At 35.7% G+C, this 26,879-nt stretch overlaps 8 non-coding genes across 8 annotated transcripts; all 8 read left to right on the top strand.

Annotated features, from left to right (window-relative positions):
- The first annotated feature begins 2,925 nt into the window (after positions 1–2,925).
- Positions 2,926–3,116, top strand: LOC135753457 (U2 spliceosomal RNA). Its single transcript, XR_010533644.1, has one exon. It is a non-coding gene; the product is annotated as a U2 spliceosomal RNA (small nuclear RNA).
- Positions 3,117–3,899: 783 nt separating this feature from the next.
- On the top strand, positions 3,900–4,064 carry LOC135753512 (U1 spliceosomal RNA). Its single transcript, XR_010533685.1, has one exon. It is a non-coding gene; the product is annotated as a U1 spliceosomal RNA (small nuclear RNA).
- A 5,675-nt stretch (positions 4,065–9,739) lies between these two features.
- LOC135753455 (U2 spliceosomal RNA) lies at positions 9,740–9,930 on the top strand. Its single transcript, XR_010533643.1, has one exon. It is a non-coding gene; the product is annotated as a U2 spliceosomal RNA (small nuclear RNA).
- A 783-nt stretch (positions 9,931–10,713) lies between these two features.
- Positions 10,714–10,878, top strand: LOC135753511 (U1 spliceosomal RNA). Its single transcript, XR_010533684.1, has one exon. It is a non-coding gene; the product is annotated as a U1 spliceosomal RNA (small nuclear RNA).
- A 5,678-nt stretch (positions 10,879–16,556) lies between these two features.
- LOC135753454 (U2 spliceosomal RNA) lies at positions 16,557–16,747 on the top strand. Its single transcript, XR_010533642.1, has one exon. It is a non-coding gene; the product is annotated as a U2 spliceosomal RNA (small nuclear RNA).
- A 785-nt stretch (positions 16,748–17,532) lies between these two features.
- Positions 17,533–17,697, top strand: LOC135753510 (U1 spliceosomal RNA). Its single transcript, XR_010533683.1, has one exon. It is a non-coding gene; the product is annotated as a U1 spliceosomal RNA (small nuclear RNA).
- Positions 17,698–23,386: 5,689 nt separating this feature from the next.
- LOC135753435 (U2 spliceosomal RNA) lies at positions 23,387–23,577 on the top strand. The gene has a single exon (XR_010533623.1). It is a non-coding gene; the product is annotated as a U2 spliceosomal RNA (small nuclear RNA).
- A 783-nt stretch (positions 23,578–24,360) lies between these two features.
- On the top strand, positions 24,361–24,525 carry LOC135753509 (U1 spliceosomal RNA). Its single transcript, XR_010533682.1, has one exon. It is a non-coding gene; the product is annotated as a U1 spliceosomal RNA (small nuclear RNA).
- Positions 24,526–26,879: the final 2,354 nt, after the last annotated feature.

Genomic DNA, 26,879 nt, shown 5'->3' with positions numbered 1-26,879 from the left:
GGTGAGTTTAAAATCAGAGTTTGCTTCTTTAGTGCGTGGTTGCCAGTTTGTTTGCCAGTCCGTGGTCCATAATACGTTCCGCGTTTGTGGTCTCTCCATCGCTCAGTACTTTTCTGTGTTTCTATTTTACGTAAAGCTAACACCAAAACGATTGTGGAAGGCGCTATATAGATTGTTCTCAAAGAAAAAAAACGAGAAACAAACCCATGTGAATATGGGTCAAATTATCTAGGCGGAGCACTTCGTTCAAAGAAAAACGCAACAGAATTGTTTGCGTTGAACAAAGACAATGGTGCCTGCAGACATCGAATGTGTATTGTGGATAAAAAATGGCCAGTGGGGTGGGACAATTTTTCTTGAATTAAGTGTTTATGGGAAAAGTTCACGAATTTTTTCTTACCCTGTAGTCAGATTTATTTGCTTGTTTTAAGCATAAAATAACAGGAGAAGAAATTGTGTAGGGGGAGCAGAGGGTTTTTTTTCGTTCAAAGAAAAGCAGCGTGGCACGAATGAATGTTTGGCTGAAATGCTATCGTAATTTCCCCCTTAATTTTCCTTACAAACATGAAACTAGAGAGAAGGGTCAGTTGTCATCGAATTGCACCTTGTATTCGGTGATTGATTGAGGAAAAATATGCGTATGTGTATATATATACTTGTTTTGTTGAACAGAGACAATGGCCGCGTGCTCCAGCGTCACCTATATGCCTATTTCACAAAATGGCGGCTTTGACCGGAAGTAGGGAAAACATCGTTCAGGTTGCACCACTACGATGGCCACTCAATATAGTATGGACTGACAGCTGCTTTGTTTTCTCCTACACATGAATTTACTTGTAAAAATAACAATAACAGATATTGTCGATTGGTGTTATATTATTTTTTTAGCATTTCGTATTATCAAAATATATCATATGTTAGACAGCTTATCAATTTTAAATAAAATAACGAGACATACATAACTATTCGTGTCTGCTCCCGTTTATTGTAATGAGTGTGCACATTTGGAGAAATACTTAGACATTTTACTTCTTATTTCTTTAGACTGAATAATTATTTCTTATTAATTCCAAAGTATGCGACCCGATGATCTAATCGTGGTGTATGTGCTATTCCTCGTTTGTTTGCCTGCATCCATTGCTTTACGGCTTGCTTGTTGCGTTTAAATGCACATTTGATTTCTTTACCAGCATTGGATTTAGACCATTCAATGAGAAGAGTTAACAGCGTTTATTATGATTGATAAGCCCTCAACGGAGAATGAGGTCGGCATACATTAAAAGCCTTATTTTGTTTTTATCGTGTGCCTTCCAAAATGTATGCGACGAAACTTAAATCACGCAAAATATGAATGGTAACTAGACGTGCTTGTTGTGTGCAAGGAGTGCATTTATTTGTAAACTTTTGCTAAATCAAAATGGTTTATTTGTATTTGCTTTTTACCTGGGTTTTATCAGGTTCGCAGTCGGGACATTTTTAATCCATAGTGTATGCATAATTAATTTCAAAGAAATAAGAAGTAAAATGTGTAAGTATTCCTCAAAATGTGCTTTGGACTAAGTCCCCCGTCATCACAGCAAACGGGAGCAGACCCGAATAGGTATGTCTAGTTATTTTATTAAAAATTTCCAGCCGTCTGTAAATTTATGTTTGAAAGAAAAAAGTAAATTAATATCTTACTTACTGTTTTTGTCTTGTTTTCTAGTGAATATCTGACAATGCTTAAATGGAGATACATTTACTTGGTAAGCAAAGTGGCTTAAGATATTATGTATTGTAATAGAAAATTGTTATAAAAACGTTTTGTTTTTGCTGGGAATTCTTGTATATATTTCACAGCTATATAATTAATTATAATAACGCACTTTTTGTTGATAAACATGTTAAAAAATACATTAACACATAATAATGTGGCAACAAATCAAATGTGCATTTAAATGCAACAAGCAAAAATAAATAAATAAAGCAAATGCACGGAAAAGAAACGAGGAATAAAAGAAACACCGCGATTAAAAAAATCAGATCGCATACTTTGTAAAATAATTGAAATAAATTATAAAAATCAACAGGTTTATATTTAAAACAAATAAAAAATATCTGCCAGCGGGGTAAGAAAAATAAACTTAATTCTAGTTTCAACTTAATTCAATAATAAACTCAATTTAGGTTTATTTTTCTTACCCCACTGGCAGATATTTTTACTTGTTTTAAGCCTTAACCTATTACATTTTAGAATTTATTTCAGTAAACAAGACTTAAATTCTAAGCCACTTTGCTTATTAAGTAAATGTATCTCGATTTAAGAATTATTTTTTAACTCGAAAACATTAAGAAAATACTAAGTAAACGAACAAATTGGGATGTTCAAAACACTTAAATATTTTTTTTCACTCTACCCTTCATATTACAGCTGTCGAAAAACCACAGCAACGTTGACAGACCCGGAAGCCATGATACATTAGCAGTTTTTAAAATAAGTTAAATCTAGAATCCTTATTGGTTTTAGATACTTTAAAGCAATGAATGATCTTCTTTCTTTTGAATTGATTTGGTATTATGGAGGAGCTCTGTGTCTGGTTATTGAAGATGATTTGTTCTTTGCTCCTATGTTGGCTTATTTTTTTGTTATTTCCGTTACTATATATATTTTTTTCTTTGTTTTTTCTGATTTGAGGTTATGAAAATGTTTTAATTTGTAATAAAGGTTTTTTGAAAATTCTAAATTCTCTCTATCTCTCTCTCTCTCTCTCTCTCTCTCATGAGCGTGGATCAGATCCTGCATTAAAACATGAACTTCTGATTTGCTAGCTCAACGTTCTACCTCTGGGTTATACAATGAGAACGTATAGAGTTAAATGCCCGCTAGCCTCCACCCCAAAAGCCAGCGCCTTCGCCGGCTCCCCCTTTGGCTGCGTCTATTCCGGTATCGCTTCTCGGCCTTTTGGCTAAGATCAAGTGTAGTATCTGTTCTTATCAGTTTAATGTCTGATACGTCTCCTATCCGGGGACTATATGTTAAATGGATTTTTGACCTTCGGAAATGGAAGCGGAGCTTGCTCCTTCCACTCCATGCATCAACATGGTATTGCAGTGTTTCCATGAATGGTGCGCTCCCCATCTCGGGGATAAATAAGTCAAGTATAAAAAAAAGAATTTCCTTCTCTTGTGCGTGAATGACGGTGTTTTTAATAATCCGTGTGTTTTAAAATTGCTGTGATTTCGTTGGCTTTATTGGTTTAACGAAAAGCTTGCGTGGAAATGAACACGCTGATAAAGAAATGTTTTTGTAATGTATTTAATTAATTTCTTTACAAGTTTGCGGAGGTGATACGAGGACGAATTAAACATCCTCGACACAGCTGAAGGCGCAACAAAAGCGAACGAGACCGATTGGAATGTTAAAAACACCTGAAAACTTTTTTCACTACCCTTCATACTACAGCTGTCGAAAAACCACAGCAACGTCGACAGACCTGGAAGCATAGCTGTACTTGTTTAACTCACAACGACAACGGGTAAGTCATTGAGCCCTGTGTTTTTATTTATCCACGTTCTAAAATTGCTATGCTTTCGTTGTTTCTTGATTGCTCTGTACATTTCTTTGTTTCTATTCCACGTAAAGTTACTTTGTAATAACGAAACCATATATTTGAATGCGCAATTTAAATCCATTTGATTTAAATTGTTTCACATATTTCACTCTACACGGTTCAACCGGGCTGGAAACGGAATAAAAACAGGGTAGATCTCGAAGAATGTTTGGTCTCAGACGTGGCTTCGTGCGCTTTCCACCTGGTCACACACAGTAAATGAAATGTTAGTCGGACGGCCTCCGGGGGCGCCGTCGATGTGATCGGTCACAGGAAGATGCGGCCGTCTGGCCTCAAAGGGTGTCGCTCATACTTACCTGGCAGGGGAGACACCATGATCATGAAGGTGGTTCACCCAGGGCGAGGCTCAGCCATTGCACTCCGGTTGGGCTGACCCTTTGCGAATTCCCCAAATGTGGGAATCTCGACTGCAAAATTTCTGATAGTGGGGGACTGCGTTCGCGCTCTCCCCTGACCTTTGTGTTAAAAATAGATTCGCTTGTCGTTTTACGTAAAATCCAAGAGACGTCTAACCACGGCCCAAGAATACATTAGTCATCAAAAAAGCGGCTATTCAACGACTACATAACTTTTAATAGACAGCGAATAAGTGCCTAGGCTAAAACAAGGCTTAATTTGGGCTGTCAGTGAAAATCTAATAGCCGTTTGACCATTCCAAACGAATAGACTAGCCATTAAATAGAACCACAATCAAACGGCTACATGTCTAAGAGCACAAAATAATGCTTAGATGATTCTTTTACTTCCAATATAAGAGGTTCTCGGGAATGGCAATCATCCAAACTAATAAATTATAAAGGCTTTTATAAGAAAATGACAACAGTTAAACAACCTAGACAGCGTTGGGCAATACAAAATGCTAATAAATACAAGACAAATTGAAATATTGTACATGCATGTACATTAAACAAGCCAACAAATCTGCCAATGGGCTACGACAATTTTTCTTGAATTAAGTGTTTATATCTAGATTTGTTTCTTACCCCTTTGGCAGATTTATTTGCTTGTTTTAAGCCCAAATTCTGAGTTTTTTCTCCCTAAAGGCTAGGTTTATTTTCTTAGGGCATTTTGCTCATCAAAAAATGCATCTTATTTTAAGACTTTCTAGATATTTGTATAGTTAAAACAGTTCGAAATAACAAGTAAGAAATGATTTTTTGCAATGTATTCATTCATTCGCTACCCTTCATACTACAGCTGTCGAAAAACCACAGCAACGTCGACAGACCTGGAAGCGTAGCTGTATTTGTTTAACTCACAAAGACAACGGGTAAAGTATTTTCTTGATTACCTAAATGACTTGCTGTAGGAAAATAAGTTTAGGTTTAAGGGGGGAAATACAGTTTAAAGGGATATTTCAATTTATGATGATAATTCTGTCATCATTTACTCATGCATACAGGCTTACAACAACACGAGGATTAGTTTTTTTCTGAGTAACACAAAAGAAGGTATTTTGAGGAATGATGGTAAACCCACAGCAGATAGTCACCATTGACTTCCATAGTAGGAATAAAAAAATATGATGGAATTTAATAGGTACCATCAACCGTGTGCTAACCATCACTTTGCAAAATATTTTCTTCATCATTTATCACGATACTTCCAAAATATTTTTTCCTACTAAGTCAATATTTCATTATTTGCTTTACAAGCTTAAAAATGATGGTGACAGGATTCCATGGTAATCACAAACAGGTAAACAAGTAAAATAATCACTATTTACTTTTAAAAGCATTTTGAAAATTGCTTGCTTATGCTGGGAGTAAAGGTATTTCATGCAAAAGGTATTTCCTCTTTAAAAGGTAATGTATGCTTCTTTTAAAGCTGACACATTTGCCACATTAAAATAACAGAAATGTGTACTGTTTAAACTTTTTGGAGCCGGTGTGTCTGTGTTCTTGGGGCACACATCTACATGTAAAAGCAGAATTGCTTATTATTCTTCTCTATTTCTTGTATAGGTCAATTATGAGTGAAGAACCGTTCACCAAATGAAGACCGCAGCCAGGTGACGGGATCCTGTGGTAATCACAAACAGGTAAACCAGTAAAATAATCATCATTTAATGTTAAAATAATTTTGAAAATTGAAGTTCTGTGTGTTCTTATTGTACTTTATTTATTTCTGCAGGTAAGCACCATACCGTAAGCTTCATTCCCTTTATAACAGGTAAGGTTCATACTGTTTTATTCTTTTGTACTGTTTTATTCGTACTGTTTTAAATCATTCAGTAAATGCAAAGTTAAACTGATGTGTTTTTAATCTAGATTTAAAAGTGTCTACTGTTGAAGCACATCTGATCTCTTCTGAAAGCTGATAATAACTGAATGCTGAGGCACCTTGTTTTGAGTGAACCCTTGTTTTTTCTAAATGACCTGATCCTATTGATCCGAGTAATCGGTTTCATATTCGATTAGCATATCTGTCATGTATTGTAGCCATGAAGTGGTTTTTAAACAAGAAACAGTACTTTTTAAATCCATTGACCATTGCAATAATCGGCCCTGCTGGTGATGAAAGCATGAACAAGTTTCTCTAAGTCCTGTCTTGAGACAAAACCTCTAATTCTGGCAATATTTCTGAGATGGTAGTAAAAGCAGAAATCCTTATTATTTTTCTCTATCTCAGGCTCTACGGCATATATGTCATGATTTTATTTGTCTATTTATATGTCTATTTACAAGGACTGCCTTGGCCAAATGTTATTGTTAATTAATATTGAAGCAGTTATTTAACATAGGTCCTTTGAGTAGTGATTTGTGTAATGATCCATATATCTATTTTTATGTATATTTTTAACTTAGGAATGTGATTTTAAAGCTCATATTTGTTATTGTATGACACCTCTCATGTTATGAAAGTAAAAAATAAATGTATTTTCTGATGTCTTGCATTTCTGTTTTTAAACTGTTAATCCTTATCAAGTGCTATACATTAGAAAGTGGATATAGAGTGAAATGCACACGGTGAATAATGAACGCAGACCTTCAGTGCCGGACCTCTGACCCGCTAACCTCCATCCCGACAGCCAGCGCCTTCTCCGGATGCCATTGCGGTATCGCTTCTCGGCTTTTTGGGTAAGATCGAGTGGACACCGGGGACTACACGTTTAAATGGATTTTTGACCTTCGGCTATGGAAGCGAGGCTTGTTCCGTCCACTCCGTGCATCGACTCTGGCGCTTTCCGGGGACAAATAAGGTGAGTTTAAAATCAGAGTTTGCTTCTTTAGTGCGTGGTTGCCAGTTTGTTTGCCAGTCCGTGGTCCATAATACGTTCCGCGTTTGTGGTCTCTCCATCGCTCAGTACTTTTCTGTGTTTCTATTTTACGTAAAGCTAACACCAAAACGATTGTGGAAGGCGCTATATAGATTGTTCTCAAAGAAAAAAAACGAGAAACAAACCCATGTGAATATGGGTCAAATTATCTAGGCGGAGCACTTCGTTCAAAGAAAAACGCAACAGAATTGTTTGCGTTGAACAAAGACAATGGTGCCTGCAGACATCGAATGTGTATTGTGGATAAAAAATGGCCAGTGGGGTGGGACAATTTTTCTTGAATTAAGTGTTTATGGGAAAAGTTCACGAATTTTTTCTTACCCTGTAGTCAGATTTATTTGCTTGTTTTAAGCATAAAATAACAGGAGAAGAAATTGTGTAGGGGGAGCAGAGGGTTTTTTTTCGTTCAAAGAAAAGCAGCGTGGCACGAATGAATGTTTGGCTGAAATGCTATCGTAATTTCCCCCTTAATTTTCCTTACAAACATGAAACTAGAGAGAAGGGTCAGTTGTCATCGAATTGCACCTTGTATTCGGTGATTGATTGAGGAAAAATATGCGTATGTGTATATATATACTTGTTTTGTTGAACAGAGACAATGGCCGCGTGCTCCAGCGTCACCTATATGCCTATTTCACAAAATGGCGGCTTTGACCGGAAGTAGGGAAAACATCGTTCAGGTTGCACCACTACGATGGCCACTCAATATAGTATGGACTGACAGCTGCTTTGTTTTCTCCTACACATGAATTTACTTGTAAAAATAACAATAACAGATATTGTCGATTGGTGTTATATTATTTTTTTAGCATTTCGTATTATCAAAATATATCATATGTTAGACAGCTTATCAATTTTAAATAAAATAACGAGACATACATAACTATTCGTGTCTGCTCCCGTTTATTGTAATGAGTGTGCACATTTGGAGAAATACTTAGACATTTTACTTCTTATTTCTTTAGACTGAATAATTATTTCTTATTAATTCCAAAGTATGCGACCCGATGATCTAATCGTGGTGTATGTGCTATTCCTCGTTTGTTTGCCTGCATCCATTGCTTTACGGCTTGCTTGTTGCGTTTAAATGCACATTTGATTTCTTTACCAGCATTGGATTTAGACCATTCAATGAGAAGAGTTAACAGCGTTTATTATGATTGATAAGCCCTCAACGGAGAATGAGGTCGGCATACATTAAAAGCCTTATTTTGTTTTTATCGTGTGCCTTCCAAAATGTATGCGACGAAACTTAAATCACGCAAAATATGAATGGTAACTAGACGTGCTTGTTGTGTGCAAGGAGTGCATTTATTTGTAAACTTTTGCTAAATCAAAATGGTTTATTTGTATTTGCTTTTTACCTGGGTTTTATCAGGTTCGCAGTCGGGACATTTTTAATCCATAGTGTATGCATAATTAATTTCAAAGAAATAAGAAGTAAAATGTGTAAGTATTCCTCAAAATGTGCTTTGGACTAAGTCCCCCGTCATCACAGCAAACGGGAGCAGACCCGAATAGGTATGTCTAGTTATTTTATTAAAAATTTCCAGCCGTCTGTAAATTTATGTTTGAAAGAAAAAAGTAAATTAATATCTTACTTACTGTTTTTGTCTTGTTTTCTAGTGAATATCTGACAATGCTTAAATGGAGATACATTTACTTGGTAAGCAAAGTGGCTTAAGATATTATGTATTGTAATAGAAAATTGTTATAAAAACGTTTTGTTTTTGCTGGGAATTCTTGTATATATTTCACAGCTATATAATTAATTATAATAACGCACTTTTTGTTGATAAACATGTTAAAAAATACATTAACACATAATAATGTGGCAACAAATCAAATGTGCATTTAAATGCAACAAGCAAAAATAAATAAATAAAGCAAATGCACGGAAAAGAAACGAGGAATAAAAGAAACACCGCGATTAAAAAAATCAGATCGCATACTTTGTAAAATAATTGAAATAAATTATAAAAATCAACAGGTTTATATTTAAAACAAATAAAAAATATCTGCCAGCGGGGTAAGAAAAATAAACTTAATTCTAGTTTCAACTTAATTCAATAATAAACTCAATTTAGGTTTATTTTTCTTACCCCACTGGCAGATATTTTTACTTGTTTTAAGCCTTAACCTATTACATTTTAGAATTTATTTCAGTAAACAAGACTTAAATTCTAAGCCACTTTGCTTATTAAGTAAATGTATCTCGATTTAAGAATTATTTTTTAACTCGAAAACATTAAGAAAATACTAAGTAAACGAACAAATTGGGATGTTCAAAACACTTAAATATTTTTTTTCACTCTACCCTTCATATTACAGCTGTCGAAAAACCACAGCAACGTTGACAGACCCGGAAGCCATGATACATTAGCAGTTTTTAAAATAAGTTAAATCTAGAATCCTTATTGGTTTTAGATACTTTAAAGCAATGAATGATCTTCTTTCTTTTGAATTGATTTGGTATTATGGAGGAGCTCTGTGTCTGGTTATTGAAGATGATTTGTTCTTTGCTCCTATGTTGGCTTATTTTTTTGTTATTTCCGTTACTATATATATTTTTTTCTTTGTTTTTTCTGATTTGAGGTTATGAAAATGTTTTAATTTGTAATAAAGGTTTTTTGAAAATTCTAAATTCTCTCTATCTCTCTCTCTCTCTCTCTCTCTCTCTCATGAGCGTGGATCAGATCCTGCATTAAAACATGAACTTCTGATTTGCTAGCTCAACGTTCTACCTCTGGGTTATACAATGAGAACGTATAGAGTTAAATGCCCGCTAGCCTCCACCCCAAAAGCCAGCGCCTTCGCCGGCTCCCCCTTTGGCTGCGTCTATTCCGGTATCGCTTCTCGGCCTTTTGGCTAAGATCAAGTGTAGTATCTGTTCTTATCAGTTTAATGTCTGATACGTCTCCTATCCGGGGACTATATGTTAAATGGATTTTTGACCTTCGGAAATGGAAGCGGAGCTTGCTCCTTCCACTCCATGCATCAACATGGTATTGCAGTGTTTCCATGAATGGTGCGCTCCCCATCTCGGGGATAAATAAGTCAAGTATAAAAAAAAGAATTTCCTTCTCTTGTGCGTGAATGACGGTGTTTTTAATAATCCGTGTGTTTTAAAATTGCTGTGATTTCGTTGGCTTTATTGGTTTAACGAAAAGCTTGCGTGGAAATGAACACGCTGATAAAGAAATGTTTTTGTAATGTATTTAATTAATTTCTTTACAAGTTTGCGGAGGTGATACGAGGACGAATTAAACATCCTCGACACAGCTGAAGGCGCAACAAAAGCGAACGAGACCGATTGGAATGTTAAAAACACCTGAAAACTTTTTTCACTACCCTTCATACTACAGCTGTCGAAAAACCACAGCAACGTCGACAGACCTGGAAGCATAGCTGTACTTGTTTAACTCACAACGACAACGGGTAAGTCATTGAGCCCTGTGTTTTTATTTATCCACGTTCTAAAATTGCTATGCTTTCGTTGTTTCTTGATTGCTCTGTACATTTCTTTGTTTCTATTCCACGTAAAGTTACTTTGTAATAACGAAACCATATATTTGAATGCGCAATTTAAATCCATTTGATTTAAATTGTTTCACATATTTCACTCTAAACGGTTCAACCGGGCTGGAAACGGAATAAAAACAGGGTAGATCTCGAAGAATGTTTGGTCTCAGACGTGGCTTCGTGCGCTTTCCACCTGGTCACACACAGTAAATGAAATGTTAGTCGGACGGCCTCCGGGGGCGCCGTCGATGTGATCGGTCACAGGAAGATGCGGCCGTCTGGCCTCAAAGGGTGTCGCTCATACTTACCTGGCAGGGGAGACACCATGATCATGAAGGTGGTTCACCCAGGGCGAGGCTCAGCCATTGCACTCCGGTTGGGCTGACCCTTTGCGAATTCCCCAAATGTGGGAATCTCGACTGCAAAATTTCTGATAGTGGGGGACTGCGTTCGCGCTCTCCCCTGACCTTTGTGTTAAAAATAGATTCGCTTGTCGTTTTACGTAAAATCCAAGAGACGTCTAACCACGGCCCAAGAATACATTAGTCATCAAAAAAGCGGCTATTCAACGACTACATAACTTTTAATAGACAGCGAATAAGTGTCTAGGCTAAAACAAGGCTTAATTTGGGCTGTCAGTGAAAATCTAATAGCCGTTTGACCATTCCAAACGAATAGACTAGCCATTAAATAGAACCACAATCAAACGGCTACATGTCTAAGAGCACAAAATAATGCTTAGATGATTCTTTTACTTCCAATATAAGAGGTTCTCGGGAATGGCAATCATCCAAACTAATAAATTATAAAGGCTTTTATAAGAAAATGACAACAGTTAAACAACCTAGACAGCGTTGGGCAATACAAAATGCTAATAAATACAAGACAAATTGAAATATTGTACATGCATGTACATTAAACAAGCCAACAAATCTGCCAATGGGCTACGACAATTTTTCTTGAATTAAGTGTTTATATCTAGATTTGTTTCTTACCCCTTTGGCAGATTTATTTGCTTGTTTTAAGCCCAAATTCTGAGTTTTTTCTCCCTAAAGGCTAGGTTTATTTTCTTAGGGCATTTTGCTCATCAAAAAATGCATCTTATTTTAAGACTTTCTAGATATTTGTATAGTTAAAACAGTTCGAAATAACAAGTAAGAAATGATTTTTTGCAATGTATTCATTCATTCGCTACCCTTCATACTACAGCTGTCGAAAAACCACAGCAACGTCGACAGACCTGGAAGCGTAGCTGTATTTGTTTAACTCACAAAGACAACGGGTAAAGTATTTTCTTGATTACCTAAATGACTTGCTGTAGGAAAATAAGTTTAGGTTTAAGGGGGGAAATACAGTTTAAAGGGATATTTCAATTTATGATGATAATTCTGTCATCATTTACTCATGCATACAGGCTTACAACAACACGAGGATTAGTTTTTTTCTGAGTAACACAAAAGAAGGTATTTTGAGGAATGATGGTAAACCCACAGCAGATAGTCACCATTGACTTCCATAGTAGGAATAAAAAAATATGATGGAATTTAATAGGTACCATCAACCGTGTGCTAACCATCACTTTGCAAAATATTTTCTTCATCATTTATCACGATACTTCCAAAATATTTTTTCCTACTAAGTCAATATTTCATTATTTGCTTTACAAGCTTAAAAATGATGGTGACAGGATTCCATGGTAATCACAAACAGGTAAACAAGTAAAATAATCACTATTTACTTTTAAAAGCATTTTGAAAATTGCTTGCTTATGCTGGGAGTAAAGGTATTTCATGCAAAAGGTATTTCCTCTTTAAAAGGTAATGTATGCTTCTTTTAAAGCTGACACATTTGCCACATTAAAATAACAGAAATGTGTACTGTTTAAACTTTTTGGAGCCGGTGTGTCTGTGTTCTTGGGGCACACATCTACATGTAAAAGCAGAATTGCTTATTATTCTTCTCTATTTCTTGTATAGGTCAATTATGAGTGAAGAACCGTTCACCAAATGAAGACCGCAGCCAGGTGACGGGATCCTGTGGTAATCACAAACAGGTAAACCAGTAAAATAATCATCATTTAATGTTAAAATAATTTTGAAAATTGAAGTTCTGTGTGTTCTTATTGTACTTTATTTATTTCTGCAGGTAAGCACCATACCGTAAGCTTCATTCCCTTTATAACAGGTAAGGTTCATACTGTTTTATTCTTTTGTACTGTTTTATTCGTACTGTTTTAAATCATTCAGTAAATGCAAAGTTAAACTGATGTGTTTTTAATCTAGATTTAAAAGTGTCTACTGTTGAAGCACATCTGATCTCTTCTGAAAGCTGATAATAACTGAATGCTGAGGCACCTTGTTTTGAGTGAACCCTTGTTTTTTCTAAATGACCTGATCCTATTGATCCGAGTAATCGGTTTCATATTCGATTAGCATATCTGTCATGTATTGTAGCCATGAAGTGGTTTTTAAACAAGAAACAGTACTTTTTAAATCCATTGACCATTGCAATAATCGGCCCTGCTGGTGATGAAAGCATGAACAAGTTTCTCTAAGTCCTGTCTTGAGACAAAACCTCTAATTCTGGCAATATTTCTGAGATGGTAGTAAAAGCAGAATTCCTTATTATTTTTCTCTATCTCAGGCTCTACGGCATATATGTCATGATTTTATTTGTCTATTTATATGTCTATTTACAAGGACTGCCTTGGCCAAATGTTATTGTTAATTAATATTGAAGCAGTTATTTAACATAGGTCCTTTGAGTAGTGATTTGTGTAATGATCCATATATCTATTTTTATGTATATTTTTAACTTAGGAATGTGATTTTAAAGCTCATATTTGTTATTGTATGACACCTCTCATGTTATGAAAGTAAAAAATAAATGTATTTTCTGATGTCTTGCATTTCTGTTTTTAAACTGTTAATCCTTATCAAGTGCTATACATTAGAAAGTGGATATAGAGTGAAATGCACACGGTGAATAATGAACGCAGACCTTCAGTGCCGGACCTCTGACCCGCTAACCTCCATCCCGACAGCCAGCGCCTTCTCCGGATGCCATTGCGGTATCGCTTCTCGGCTTTTTGGGTAAGATCGAGTGGACACCGGGGACTACACGTTTAAATGGATTTTTGACCTTCGGCTATGGAAGCGAGGCTTGTTCCGTCCACTCCGTGCATCGACTCTGGCGCTTTCCGGGGACAAATAAGGTGAGTTTAAAATCAGAGTTTGCTTCTTTAGTGCGTGGTTGCCAGTTTGTTTGCCAGTCCGTGGTCCATAATACGTTCCGCGTTTGTGGTCTCTCCATCGCTCAGTACTTTTCTGTGTTTCTATTTTACGTAAAGCTAACACCAAAACGATTGTGGAAGGCGCTATATAGATTGTTCTCAAAGAAAAAAAAACGAGAAACAAACCCATGTGAATATGGGTCAAATTATCTAGGCGGAGCACTTCGTTCAAAGAAAAACGCAACAGAATTGTTTGCGTTGAACAAAGACAATGGTGCCTGCAGACATCGAATGTGTATTGTGGATAAAAAATGGCCAGTGGGGTGGGACAATTTTTCTTGAATTAAGTGTTTATGGGAAAAGTTCACGAATTTTTTCTAACCCTGTAGTCAGATTTATTTGCTTGTTTTAAGCATAAAATAACAGGAGAAGAAATTGTGTAGGGGGAGCAGAGGGTTTTTTTTCGTTCAAAGAAAAGCAGCGTGGCACGAATGAATGTTTGGCTGAAATGCTATCGTAATTTCCCCCTTAATTTTCCTTACAAACATGAAACTAGAGAGAAGGGTCAGTTGTCATCGAATTGCACCTTGTATTCGGTGATTGATTGAGGAAAAATATGCGTATGTGTATATATATACTTGTTTTGTTGAACAGAGACAATGGCCGCGTGCTCCAGCGTCACCTATATGCCTATTTCACAAAATGGCGGCTTTGACCGGAAGTAGGGAAAACATCGTTCAGGTTGCACCACTACGATGGCCACTCAATATAGTATGGACTGACAGCTGCTTTGTTTTCTCCTACACATGAATTTACTTGTAAAAATAACAATAACAGATATTGTCGATTGGTGTTATATTATTTTTTTAGCATTTCGTATTATCAAAATATATCATATGTTAGACAGCTTATCAATTTTAAATAAAATAACGAGACATACATAACTATTCGTGTCTGCTCCCGTTTATTGTAATGAGTGTGCACATTTGGAGAAATACTTAGACATTTTACTTCTTATTTCTTTAGACTGAATAATTATTTCTTATTAATTCCAAAGTATGCGACCCGATGATCTAATCGTGGTGTATGTGCTATTCCTCGTTTGTTTGCCTGCATCCATTGCTTTACGGCTTGCTTGTTGCGTTTAAATGCACATTTGATTTCTTTACCAGCATTGGATTTAGACCATTCAATGAGAAGAGTTAACAGCGTTTATTATGATTGATAAGCCCTCAACGGAGAATGAGGTCGGCATACATTAAAAGCCTTATTTTGTTTTTATCGTGTGCCTTCCAAAATGTATGCGACGAAACTTAAATCACGCAAAATATGAATGGTAACTAGACGTGCTTGTTGTGTGCAAGGAGTGCATTTATTTGTAAACTTTTGCTAAATCAAAATGGTTTATTTGTATTTGCTTTTTACCTGGGTTTTATCAGGTTCGCAGTCGGGACATTTTTAATCCATAGTGTATGCATAATTAATTTCAAAGAAATAAGAAGTAAAATGTGTAAGTATTCCTCAAAATGTGCTTTGGACTAAGTCCCCCGTCATCACAGCAAACGGGAGCAGACCCGAATAGGTATGTCTAGTTATTTTATTAAAAATTTCCAGCCGTCTGTAAATTTATGTTTGAAAGAAAAAAGTAAATTAATATCTTACTTACTGTTTTTGTCTTGTTTTCTAGTGAATATCTGACAATGCTTAAATGGAGATACATTTACTTGGTAAGCAAAGTGGCTTAAGATATTATGTATTGTAATAGAAAATTGTTATAAAAACGTTTTGTTTTTGCTGGGAATTCTTGTATATATTTCACAGCTATATAATTAATTATAATAACGCACTTTTTGTTGATAAACATGTTAAAAAATACATTAACACATAATAATGTGGCAACAAATCAAATGTGCATTTAAATGCAACAAGCAAAAATAAATAAATAAAGCAAATGCACGGAAAAGAAACGAGGAATAAAAGAAACACCGCGATTAAAAAAATCAGATCGCATACTTTGTAAAATAATTGAAATAAATTATAAAAATCAACAGGTTTATATTTAAAACAAATAAAAAATATCTGCCAGCGGGGTAAGAAAAATAAACTTAATTCTAGTTTCAACTTAATTCAATAATAAACTCAATTTAGGTTTATTTTTCTTACCCCACTGGCAGATATTTTTACTTGTTTTAAGCCTTAACCTATTACATTTTAGAATTTATTTCAGTAAACAAGACTTAAATTCTAAGCCACTTTGCTTATTAAGTAAATGTATCTCGATTTAAGAATTATTTTTTAACTCGAAAACATTAAGAAAATACTAAGTAAACGAACAAATTGGGATGTTCAAAACACTTAAATATTTTTTTTCACTCTACCCTTCATATTACAGCTGTCGAAAAACCACAGCAACGTTGACAGACCCGGAAGCCATGATACATTAGCAGTTTTTAAAATAAGTTAAATCTAGAATCCTTATTGGTTTTAGATACTTTAAAGCAATGAATGATCTTCTTTCTTTTGAATTGATTTGGTATTATGGAGGAGCTCTGTGTCTGGTTATTGAAGATGATTTGTTCTTTGCTCCTATGTTGGCTTATTTTTTTGTTATTTCCGTTACTATATATATTTTTTTCTTTGTTTTTTCTGATTTGAGGTTATGAAAATGTTTTAATTTGTAATAAAGGTTTTTTGAAAATTCTAAATTCTCTCTATCTCTCTCTCTCTCTCTCTCTCTCTCTCTCATGAGCGTGGATCAGATCCTGCATTAAAACATGAACTTCTGATTTGCTAGCTCAACGTTCTACCTCTGGGTTATACAATGAGAACGTATAGAGTTAAATGCCCGCTAGCCTCCACCCCAAAAGCCAGCGCCTTCGCCGGCTCCCCCTTTGGCTGCGTCTATTCCGGTATCGCTTCTCGGCCTTTTGGCTAAGATCAAGTGTAGTATCTGTTCTTATCAGTTTAATGTCTGATACGTCTCCTATCCGGGGACTATATGTTAAATGGATTTTTGACCTTCGGAAATGGAAGCGGAGCTTGCTCCTTCCACTCCATGCATCAACATGGTATTGCAGTGTTTCCATGAATGGTGCGCTCCCCATCTCGGGGATAAATAAGTCAAGTATAAAAAAAAGAATTTGCTTCTCTTGTGCGTGAATGACGGTGTTTTTAATAATCCGTGTGTTTTAAAATTGCTGTGATTTCGTTGGCTTTATTGGTTTAACGAAAAGCTTGCGTGGAAATGAACACGCTGATAAAGAAATGTTTTTGTAATGTATTTAATTAATTTCTTTACAAGTTTGCGGAGGTGATACGAGGACGAATTAAACATCCTCGACACAGCTGAAGGCGCAACAAAAGCGAACGAGACCGATTGGAATGTTAAAAACACCTGAAAACTTTTTTCACTACCCTTCATACTACAGCTGTCGAAAAACCACAGCAACGTCGACAGACCTGGAAGCATAGCTGTACTTGTTTAACTCACAACGACAACGGGTAAGTCATTGAGCCCTGTGTTTTTATTTATCCACGTTCTAAAATTGCTATGCTTTCGTTGTTTCTTGATTGCTCTGTACATTTTTTTTTGTTTCTATTCCACGTAAAGTTACTTTGTAATAACGAAACCATATATTTGAATGCGCAATTTAAATCCATTTGATTTAAATTGTTTCACATATTTCACTCTACACGGTTCAACCGGGCTGGAAACGGAATAAAAACAGGGTAGATCTCGAAGAATGTTTGGTCTCAGACGTGGCTTCGTGCGCTTTCCACCTGGTCACACACAGTAAATGAAATGTTAGTCGGACGGCCTCCGGGGGCGCCGTCGATGTGATCGGTCACAGGAAGATGCGGCCGTCTGGCCTCAAAGGGTGTCGCTCATACTTACCTGGCAGGGGAGACACCATGATCATGAAGGTGGTTCACCCAGGGCGAGGCTCAGCCATTGCACTCCGGTTGGGCTGACCCTTTGCGAATTCCCCAAATGTGGGAATCTCGACTGCAAAATTTCTGATAGTGGGGGACTGCGTTCGCGCTCTCCCCTGACCTTTGTGTTAAAAATAGATTCGCTTGTCGTTTTACGTAAAATCCAAGAGACGTCTAACCACGGCCCAAGAATACATTAGTCATCAAAAAAGCGGCTATTCAACGACTACATAACTTTTAATAGACAGCGAATAAGTGTCTAGGCTAAAACAAGGCTTAATTTGGGCTGTCAGTGAAAATCTAATAGCCGTTTGACCATTCCAAACGAATAGACTAGCCATTAAATAGAACCACAATCAAACGGCTACATGTCTAAGAGCACAAAATAATGCTTAGATGATTCTTTTACTTCCAATATAAGAGGTTCTCGGGAATGGCAATCATCCAAACTAATAAATTATAAAGGCTTTTATAAGAAAATGACAACAGTTAAACAACCTAGACAGCGTTGGGCAATACAAAATGCTAATAAATACAAGACAAATTGAAATATTGTACATGCATGTACATTAAACAAGCCAACAAATCTGCCAATGGGCTACGACAATTTTTCTTGAATTAAGTGTTTATATCTAGATTTGTTTCTTACCCCTTTGGCAGATTTATTTGCTTGTTTTAAGCCCAAATTCTGAGTTTTTTCTCCCTAAAGGCTAGGTTTATTTTCTTAGGGCATTTTGCTCATCAAAAAATGCATCTTATTTTAAGACTTTCTAGATATTTGTATAGTTAAAACAGTTCGAAATAACAAGTAAGAAATGATTTTTTGCAATGTATTCATTCATTCGCTACCCTTCATACTACAGCTGTCGAAAAACCACAGCAACGTCGACAGACCTGGAAGCGTAGCTGTATTTGTTTAACTCACAAAGACAACGGGTAAAGTATTTTCTTGATTACCTAAATGACTTGCTGTAGGAAAATAAGTTTAGGTTTAAGGGGGGAAATACAGTTTAAAGGGATATTTCAATTTATGATGATAATTCTGTCATCATTTACTCATGCATACAGGCTTACAACAACACGAGGATTAGTTTTTTTCTGAGTAACACAAAAGAAGGTATTTTGAGGAATGATGGTAAACCCACAGCAGATAGTCACCATTGACTTCCATAGTAGGAATAAAAAAATATGATGGAATTTAATAGGTACCATCAACCGTGTGCTAACCATCACTTTGCAAAATATTTTCTTCATCATTTATCACGATACTTCCAAAATATTTTTTCCTACTAAGTCAATATTTCATTATTTGCTTTACAAGCTTAAAAATGATGGTGACAGGATTCCATGGTAATCACAAACAGGTAAACAAGTAAAATAATCACTATTTACTTTTAAAAGCATTTTGAAAATTGCTTGCTTATGCTGGGAGTAAAGGTATTTCATGCAAAAGGTATTTCCTCTTTAAAAGGTAATGTATGCTTCTTTTAAAGCTGACACATTTGCCACATTAAAATAACAGAAATGTGTACTGTTTAAACTTTTTGGAGCCGGTGTGTCTGTGTTCTTGGGGCACACATCTACATGTAAAAGCAGAATTGCTTATTATTCTTCTCTATTTCTTGTATAGGTCAATTATGAGTGAAGAACCGTTCACCAAATGAAGACCGCAGCCAGGTGACGGGATCCTGTGGTAATCACAAACAGGTAAACCAGTAAAATAATCATCATTTAATGTTAAAATAATTTTGAAAATTGAAGTTCTGTGTGTTCTTATTGTACTTTATTTATTTCTGCAGGTAAGCACCATACCGTAAGCTTCATTCCCTTTATAACAGGTAAGGTTCATACTGTTTTATTCTTTTGTACTGTTTTATTCGTACTGTTTTAAATCATTCAGTAAATGCAAAGTTAAACTGATGTGTTTTTAATCTAGATTTAAAAGTGTCTACTGTTGAAGCACATCTGATCTCTTCTGAAAGCTGATAATAACTGAATGCTGAGGCACCTTGTTTTGAGTGAACCCTTGTTTTTTCTAAATGACCTGATCCTATTGATCCGAGTAATCGGTTTCATATTCGATTAGCATATCTGTCATGTATTGTAGCCATGAAGTGGTTTTTAAACAAGAAACAGTACTTTTTAAATCCATTGACCATTGCAATAATCGGCCCTGCTGGTGATGAAAGCATGAACAAGTTTCTCTAAGTCCTGTCTTGAGACAAAACCTCTAATTCTGGCAATATTTCTGAGATGGTAGTAAAAGCAGAATTCCTTATTATTTTTCTCTATCTCAGGCTCTACGGCATATATGTCATGATTTTATTTGTCTATTTATATGTCTATTTACAAGGACTGCCTTGGCCAAATGTTATTGTTAATTAATATTGAAGCAGTTATTTAACATAGGTCCTTTGAGTAGTGATTTGTGTAATGATCCATATATCTATTTTTATGTATATTTTTAACTTAGGAATGTGATTTTAAAGCTCATATTTGTTATTGTATGACACCTCTCATGTTATGAAAGTAAAAAATAAATGTATTTTCTGATGTCTTGCATTTCTGTTTTTAAACTGTTAATCCTTATCAAGTGCTATACATTAGAAAGTGGATATAGAGTGAAATGCACACGGTGAATAATGAACGCAGACCTTCAGTGCCGGACCTCTGACCCGCTAACCTCCATCCCGACAGCCAGCGCCTTCTCCGGATGCCATTGCGGTATCGCTTCTCGGCTTTTTGGGTAAGATCGAGTGGACACCGGGGACTACACGTTTAAATGGATTTTTGACCTTCGGCTATGGAAGCGAGGCTTGTTCCGTCCACTCCGTGCATCGACTCTGGCGCTTTCCGGGGACAAATAAGGTGAGTTTAAAATCAGAGTTTGCTTCTTTAGTGCGTGGTTGCCAGTTTGTTTGCCAGTCCGTGGTCCATAATACGTTCCGCGTTTGTGGTCTCTCCATCGCTCAGTACTTTTCTGTGTTTCTATTTTACGTAAAGCTAACACCAAAACGATTGTGGAAGGCGCTATATAGATTGTTCTCAAAGAAAAAAAACGAGAAACAAACCCATGTGAATATGGGTCAAATTATCTAGGCGGAGCACTTCGTTCAAAGAAAAACGCAACAGAATTGTTTGCGTTGAACAAAGACAATGGTGCCTGCAGACATCGAATGTGTTTTGTGGATAAAAAATGGCCAGTGGGGTGGGACAATTTTTCTTGAATTAAGTGTTTATGGGAAAAGTTCACGAATTTTTTCTTACCCTGTAGTCAGATTTATTTGCTTGTTTTAAGCATAAAATAACAGGAGAAGAAATTGTGTAGGGGGAGCAGAGGGTTTTTTTTCGTTCAAAGAAAAGCAGCGTGGCACGAATGAATGTTTGGCTGAAATGCTATCGTAATTTCCCCCTTAATTTTCCTTACAAACATGAAACTAGAGAGAAGGGTCAGTTGTCATCGAATTGCACCTTGTATTCGGTGATTGATTGAGGAAAAATATGCGTATGTGTATATATATACTTGTTTTGTTGAACAGAGACAATGGCCGCGTGCTCCAGCGTCACCTATATGCCTATTTCACAAAATGGCGGCTTTGACCGGAAGTAGGGAAAACATCGTTCAGGTTGCACCACTACGATGGCCACTCAATATAGTATGGACTGACAGCTGCTTTGTTTTCTCCTACACATGAATTTACTTGTAAAAATAACAATAACAGATATTGTCGATTGGTGTTATATTATTTTTTTAGCATTTCGTATTATCAAAATATATCATATGTTAGACAGCTTATCAATTTTAAATAAAATAACGAGACATACATAACTATTCGTGTCTGCTCCCGTTTATTGTAATGAGTGTGCACATTTGGAGAAATACTTAGACATTTTACTTCTTATTTCTTTAGACTGAATAATTATTTCTTATTAATTCCAAAGTATGCGACCCGATGATCTAATCGTGGTGTATGTGCTATTCCTCGTTTGTTTGCCTGCATCCATTGCTTTACGGCTTGCTTGTTGCGTTTAAATGCACATTTGATTTCTTTACCAGCATTGGATTTAGACCATTCAATGAGAAGAGTTAACAGCGTTTATTATGATTGATAAGCCCTCAACGGAGAATGAGGTCGGCATACATTAAAAGCCTTATTTTGTTTTTATCGTGTGCCTTCCAAAATGTATGCGACGAAACTTAAATCACGCAAAATATGAATGGTAACTAGACGTGCTTGTTGTGTGCAAGGAGTGCATTTATTTGTAAACTTTTGCTAAATCAAAATGGTTTATTTGTATTTGCTTTTTACCTGGGTTTTATCAGGTTCGCAGTCGGGACATTTTTAATCCATAGTGTATGCATAATTAATTTCAAAGAAATAAGAAGTAAAATGTGTAAGTATTCCTCAAAATGTGCTTTGGACTAAGTCCCCCGTCATCACAGCAAACGGGAGCAGACCCGAATAGGTATGTCTAGTTATTTTATTAAAAATTTCCAGCCGTCTGTAAATTTATGTTTGAAAGAAAAAAGTAAATTAATATCTTACTTACTGTTTTTGTCTTGTTTTCTAGTGAATATCTGACAATGCTTAAATGGAGATACATTTACTTGGTAAGCAAAGTGGCTTAAGATATTATGTATTGTAATAGAAAATTGTTATAAAAACGTTTTGTTTTTGCTGGGAATTCTTGTATATATTTCACAGCTATATAATTAATTATAATAACGCACTTTTTGTTGATAAACATGTTAAAAAATACATTAACACATAATAATGTGGCAACAAATCAAATGTGCATTTAAATGCAACAAGCAAAAATAAATAAATAAAGCAAATGCACGGAAAAGAAACGAGGAATAAAAGAAACACCGCGATTAAAAAAATCAGATCGCATACTTTGTAAAATAATTGAAATAAATTATAAAAATCAACAGGTTTATATTTAAAACAAATAAAAAATATCTGCCAGCGGGGTAAGAAAAATAAACTTAATTCTAGTTTCAACTTAATTCAATAATAAACTCAATTTAGGTTTATTTTTCTTACCCCACTGGCAGATATTTTTACTTGTTTTAAGCCTTAACCTATTACATTTTAGAATTTATTTCAGTAAACAAGACTTAAATTCTAAGCCACTTTGCTTATTAAGTAAATGTATCTCGATTTAAGAATTATTTTTTAACTCGAAAACATTAAGAAAATACTAAGTAAACGAACAAATTGGGATGTTCAAAACACTTAAATATTTTTTTTTACTCTACCCTTCATATTACAGCTGTCGAAAAACCACAGCAACGTTGACAGACCCGGAAGCCATGATACATTAGCAGTTTTTAAAATAAGTTAAATCTAGAATCCTTATTGGTTTTAGATACTTTAAAGCAATGAATGATCTTCTTTCTTTTGAATTGATTTGGTATTATGGAGGAGCTCTGTGTCTGGTTATTGAAGATGATTTGTTCTTTGCTCCTATGTTGGCTTATTTTTTTGTTATTTCCGTTACTATATATATTTTTTTCTTTGTTTTTTCTGATTTGAGGTTATGAAAATGTTTTAATTTGTAATAAAGGTTTTTTGAAAATTCTAAATTCTCTCTATCTCTCTCTCTCTCTCTCTCTCTCTCTCTCTCTCTCTCTCTCATGAGCGTGGATCAGATCCTGCATTAAAACATGAACTTCTGATTTGCTAGCTCAACGTTCTACCTCTGGGTTATACAATGAGAACGTATAGAGTTAAATGCCCGCTAGCCTCCACCCCAAAAGCCAGCGCCTTCGCCGGCTCCCCCTTTGGCTGCGTCTATTCCGGTATCCCTTCTCGGCCTTTTGGCTAAGATCAAGTGTAGTATCTGTTCTTATCAGTTTAATGTCTGATACGTCTCCTATCCGGGGACTATATGTTAAATGGATTTTTGACCTTCGGAAATGGAAGCGGAGCTTGCTCCTTCCACTCCATGCATCAACATGGTATTGCAGTGTTTCCATGAATGGTGCGCTCCCCATCTCGGGGATAAATAAGTCAAGTATAAAAAAAAGAATTTGCTTCTTTTGTGCGTGAATGACGGTGTTTTTAATAATCCGTGTGTTTTAAAATTGCTGTGATTTCGTTGGCTTTATTGGTTTAACGAAAAGCTTGCGTGGAAATGAACACGCTGATAAAGAAATGTTTTTGTAATGTATTTAATTAATTTCTTTACAAGTTTGCGGAGGTGATACGAGGACGAATTAAACATCCTCGACACAGCTGAAGGCGCAACAAAAGCGAACGAGACCGATTGGAATGTTAAAAACACCTGAAAACTTTTTTCACTACCCTTCATACTACAGCTGTCGAAAAACCACAGCAACGTCGACAGACCTGGAAGCATAGCTGTACTTGTTTAACTCACAACGACAACGGGTAAGTCATTGAGCCCTGTGTTTTTATTTATCCACGTTCTAAAATTGCTATGCTTTCGTTGTTTCTTGATTGCTCTGTACATTTCTTTGTTTCTATTCCACGTAAAGTTACTTTGTAATAACGAAACCATATATTTGAATGCGCAATTTAAATCCATTTGATTTAAATTGTTTCACATATTTCACTCTACACGGTTCAACCGGGCTGGAAACGGAATAAAAACAGGGTAGATCTCGAAGAATGTTTGGTCTCAGACGTGGCTTCGTGCGCTTTCCACCTGGTCACACACAGTAAATGAAATGTTAGTCGGACGGCCTCCGGGGGCGCCGTCGATGTGATCGGTCACAGGAAGATGCGGCCGTCTGGCCTCAAAGGGTGTCGCTCATACTTACCTGGCAGGGGAGACACCATGATCATGAAGGTGGTTCACCCAGGGCGAGGCTCAGCCATTGCACTCCGGTTGGGCTGACCCTTTGCGAATTCCCCAAATGTGGGAATCTCGACTGCAAAATTTCTGATAGTGGGGGACTGCGTTCGCGCTCTCCCCTGACCTTTGTGTTAAAAATAGATTCGCTTGTCGTTTTACGTAAAATCCAAGAGACGTCTAACCACGGCCCAAGAATACATTAGTCATCAAAAAAGCGGCTATTCAACGACTACATAACTTTTAATAGACAGCGAATAAGTGTCTAGGCTAAAACAAGGCTTAATTTGGGCTGTCAGTGAAAATCTAATAGCCGTTTGACCATTCCAAACGAATAGACTAGCCATTAAATAGAACCACAATCAAACGGCTACATGTCTAAGAGCACAAAATAATGCTTAGATGATTCTTTTACTTCCAATATAAGAGGTTCTCGGGAATGGCAATCATCCAAACTAATAAATTATAAAGGCTTTTATAAGAAAATGACAACAGTTAAACAACCTAGACAGCGTTGGGCAATACAAAATGCTAATAAATACAAGACAAATTGAAATATTGTACATGCATGTACATTAAACAAGCCAACAAATCTGCCAATGGGCTACGACAATTTTTCTTGAATTAAGTGTTTATATCTAGATTTGTTTCTTACCCCTTTGGCAGATTTATTTGCTTGTTTTAAGCCCAAATTCTGAGTTTTTTCTCCCTAAAGGCTAGGTTTATTTTCTTAGGGCATTTTGCTCATCAAAAAATGCATCTTATTTTAAGACTTTCTAGATATTTGTATAGTTAAAACAGTTCGAAATAACAAGTAAGAAATGATTTTTTGCAATGTATTCATTCATTCGCTACCCTTCATACTACAGCTGTCGAAAAACCACAGCAACGTCGACAGACCTGGAAGCGTAGCTGTATTTGTTTAACTCACAAAGACAACGGGTAAAGTATTTTCTTGATTACCTAAATGACTTGCTGTAGGAAAATAAGTTTAGGTTTAAGGGGGGAAATACAGTTTAAAGGGATATTTCAATTTATGATGATAATTCTGTCATCATTTACTCATGCATACAGGCTTACAACAACACGAGGATTAGTTTTTTTCTGAGTAACACAAAAGAAGGTATTTTGAGGAATGATGGTAAACCCACAGCAGATAGTCACCATTGACTTCCATAGTAGGAATAAAAAAATATGATGGAATTTAATAGGTACCATCAACCGTGTGCTAACCATCACTTTGCAAAATATTTTCTTCATCATTTATCACGATACTTCCAAAATATTTTTTCCTACTAAGTCAATATTTCATTATTTGCTTTACAAGCTTAAAAATGATGGTGACAGGATTCCATGGTAATCACAAACAGGTAAACAAGTAAAATAATCACTATTTACTTTTAAAAGCATTTTGAAAATTGCTTGCTTATGCTGGGAGTAAAGGTATTTCATGCAAAAGGTATTTCCTCTTTAAAAGGTAATGTATGCTTCTTTTAAAGCTGACACATTTGCCACATTAAAATAACAGAAATGTGTACTGTTTAAACTTTTTGGAGCCGGTGTGTCTGTGTTCTTGGGGCACACATCTACATGTAAAAGCAGAATTGCTTATTATTCTTCTCTATTTCTTGTATAGGTCAATTATGAGTGAAGAACCGTTCACCAAATGAAGACCGCAGCCAGGTGACGGGATCCTGTGGTAATCACAAACAGGTAAACCAGTAAAATAATCATCATTTAATGTTAAAATAATTTTGAAAATTGAAGTTCTGTGTGTTCTTATTGTACTTTATTTATTTCTGCAGGTAAGCACCATACCGTAAGCTTCATTCCCTTTATAACAGGTAAGGTTCATACTGTTTTATTCTTTTGTACTGTTTTATTCGTACTGTTTTAAATCATTCAGTAAATGCAAAGTTAAACTGATGTGTTTTTAATCTAGATTTAAAAGTGTCTACTGTTGAAGCACATCTGATCTCTTCTGAAAGCTGATAATAACTGAATGCTGAGGCACCTTGTTTTGAGTGAACCCTTGTTTTTTCTAAATGACCTGATCCTATTGATCCGAGTAATCGGTTTCATATTCGATTAGCATATCTGTCATGTATTGTAGCCATGAAGTGGTTTTTAAACAAGAAACAGTACTTTTTAAATCCATTGACCATTGCAATAATCGGCCCTGCTGGTGATGAAAGCATGAACAAGTTTCTCTAAGTCCTGTCTTGAGACAAAACCTCTAATTCTGGCAATATTTCTGAGATGGTAGTAAAAGCAGAATTCCTTATTATTTTTCTCTATCTCAGGCTCTACGGCATATATGTCATGATTTTATTTGTCTATTTATATGTCTATTTACAAGGACTGCCTTGGCCAAATGTTATTGTTAATTAATATTGAAGCAGTTATTTAACATAGGTCCTTTGAGTAGTGATTTGTGTAATGATCCATATATCTATTTTTATGTATATTTTTAACTTAG

This window comes from Paramisgurnus dabryanus, chromosome 9, assembly GCF_030506205.2.
Source record: "Paramisgurnus dabryanus chromosome 9, PD_genome_1.1, whole genome shotgun sequence".
Classification (NCBI taxonomy): Eukaryota; Metazoa; Chordata; class Actinopteri; order Cypriniformes; family Cobitidae; genus Paramisgurnus; species Paramisgurnus dabryanus.
Note: the sequence above shows the minus strand (reverse complement) of the source record. Positions and strands in the feature narration are given on the sequence as shown.